This window comes from Theobroma umbraticum, unplaced genomic scaffold (assembly GCF_002168275.2).
Source record: "Theobroma umbraticum cultivar Fairchild unplaced genomic scaffold, ASM216827v3 scaffold_146.0, whole genome shotgun sequence".
NCBI lineage: Eukaryota > Viridiplantae > Streptophyta > Magnoliopsida > Malvales > Malvaceae > Theobroma > Theobroma umbraticum.
In genome coordinates, this window is record NW_018397265.1 from 6531873 (window position 1) to 6534740 (window position 2868).

Below are 2868 nucleotides of genomic sequence, written 5' to 3' on the forward strand. Positions count from 1 at the left end.
CTTGAGCCATATTGTTTTAACTGTCCTGACAGTTTGATTGTACCTGCACCCTGAGTTTTCAAAGAAACCTCAGCCATATTTATATATAACCACAAAATCTAGTTCATTTCAAAACATACTGATCGATGTGAAAGCGCAATCAAATCAGCTTAAGAAAACCATACTTTTTTCCAAGGACAGTCCAAACATGGTAGTAATATTTTCCATAGGTGTAGCCATCAGGGAAGAAAAATTCTTTCGCACTGTAAAGATAAATACAAATAAACTCAGTAACTATGCTCTTAATACATTTCATTGTTATAGACACGTCACTCTCTTTTTTTATAAATATATTCTATTTCGATAACACAACGAGCCAATAAGATATTAAGAAATATATTGATTATAAATTATTTTGAAAAATCATCATCTCATTCTCTGAAAGAAGAATGAGAATTTTTAAATTATTACTTTGAAAACTCTCATTAATTCACTCCAAAGTATAGTGTGAGTATTTGAGTTTTTATTATCGAGCATTTTTATTTTGTCCCATACATTATAGACAACATTACTCTCTAAGTAGACACAATGACATAACTTATAAATTAATCAAATCCACTTTAATATATTATGTATTTTTCCAACGAAATTTTTCGTTGAAAATTTTCGACGAATTTCCAATGAAAAGTATTACCGAAGAAGTTTTTACCGATAGATTTCCTCACAAAAATTTTCGTTGGAAATCCGTCAGGAATACATATTTTCAACGAAATTCTAATTTTTTCCAACGAAAAATTTCTTTGGAAAAAGCTTATTTTTTTGTAGTGTATTTTTCGCTATCAATAACGAGGATGGTTACTATATGATGAGTTCTTGATTTATATGTTAATTATTTTTTTTTGTACTTTAATTCAAAACACACATGCAATGAAACTTAAAGAATCAACCTTTTCTTTTTAAAAAATTAAGTTAGAGATTTTGAACTAGAAATTACAAGACAGGGAGAGGTCTAGTACTTGCTTTTGTTTACTTGTTTTGTTGCTATTTAGTTTTTGTTTTTTCTTATAAATAATTAAGCAAGCAAAAACAAAAACATAAATTCTTGACTTGGAAAAGCTTCTAAATTTATCATATTAATTGGAAAGGAAGCAGAAAATCATATGTAACAATGCTTAGAAAAAAAAATTAAAGAGAACCAAGTTAATAATGAGGTTTAAACTAAAAAGTTAATAAGTTTATTTTATTAATGTACAAATTCTATAAAAGGGGGTCAAAAAACAGAATTTTACTCTTTGTTGTGTATGACAAAAGGTTGAATTCATTGGATTTGCAATGGCCTGCCAGGCCCCCTTACATCTGTAAAATAACATATATAATTAATTAGCTTATAATTATATGTATAAGTAGAATTGTGAATATTTTTCCTTATGTATAGCAGTGGCTTGGACAGTCAAAACTTTTCATACAGATCAATATTGAGCATCTAGACAGGTTTCAAGGAAATCCAGACACGAAAATGTCTACTCGGAATTTCATACAAACTATATGTATATATCAACAGTCGACTAGTTTCCCTGGATTATTTTCCTTGTGTTTTGGTTTTCTCCTTATACCTCTAAGGAATTTGCTCTTCTGGCAAAGTCTCGTTGCTATTGATTATGAGTTTTGATAATTATTTTCAGTTGGTGCTCTCCAATTACTTATTTTTTGTTTAATAAGTTTAATTTTGAAGGATTTCTTGGTATGTTAAACTAAATGTTTTCAACATAAATTTGTAATTTTATCAGTTAGGATTTGTAATTTAAGTTAAGGGCTTTGTATCAAAAACTTTTAATAATTGGAATTTAAATTAAAATAAAAAAAGTGAATATAATAGCATTCACAAATGTATAATATCCATTTAATTACTTTTATATACAGTACATTCTCAAGGGAACACTTCAACTATTAGAGTTTAAGAGTTCATCTTGAAAGTCTCGAATTCATATTATAATATAAACGAGATGAGATTTATGAGATGGAAAGAGAACTACCTCTTATTATATTGTCCAATATCACATTAAAAAATGCTTTTATATATAGTATAAATAAACATTATAATTATAGTGGTTAATTTCTCATGCCTTTCTATAAGTCATACAAATAGATGTTTACCAACTAAAAAGTATTTAGAATATTTCTACTAATAGGACTTTATTTTAACTAGTATAACCTAATTAAAAACACTTAAAACTATGAAAATAAAAAATCTCATAAATATTCAGAAAATAAAAAATAATTATAAAAATAATGAAATACATTTGATAAAATAATATAATCCAAGAGATGTAATTCCATATCATGCTTAAATATGTGCAATTTGTTTTTGTCATGTTACCTAATCTAAGCACAAAATAATAGAAGTAAATAATTTTAAATATGAGGCAAAATATTCTTTTTCTGTACCATAATTAAAGAAAATGCACTATTGTACTATATGCATTTAAATTGCTGATACATGTTGATATTGTCACAGTCACTGCCTCCATCAACGTAAAAGGCATCTCTATTACCAGTGTACAGCAACAAGTTCATTAATTATCATAACTAAATTAGCTTAATTATTCCACAAGCTTATTATTATTCTAATTAATTCTTTTATACACAATTTATTGAATACTTATGATTTCACTTAATATTAATGTACTCGGTGCATCTTAAAATTTGAACACGTTACTTTCCTATGATTGTCAATATATCCTTTTGGGACAAAATTATTAATATTATTCCACTAAATGCATTCAAAAAAACCATAAAAAATTTAAAAGAAAAGTTACACTAATTAACAAAAATAAATACCAAGAATCACAAGAAAAATGAAAGGTCTAGCCCCAACCCCAAGGGCAGTAA

At 26.6% G+C, this 2868-nt stretch overlaps 1 pseudogene across 1 annotated transcript in view; it reads right to left on the minus strand.

The window, feature by feature from the left end:
• Positions 1 to 2868, minus strand: part of LOC110422857 (lysM domain-containing GPI-anchored protein 1-like) — a 5964-nt pseudogene continuing 3096 nt past the window's right edge. Inside the window, exons 5-6 of the transcript XR_016351646.1 lie at positions 165 to 242; positions 1 to 50 (exon numbers count right to left, since the gene is read on the minus strand). The product of XR_016351646.1 is annotated as a lysM domain-containing GPI-anchored protein 1-like (transcript). The remainder of the gene's footprint in view (positions 51 to 164; positions 243 to 2868) is intronic.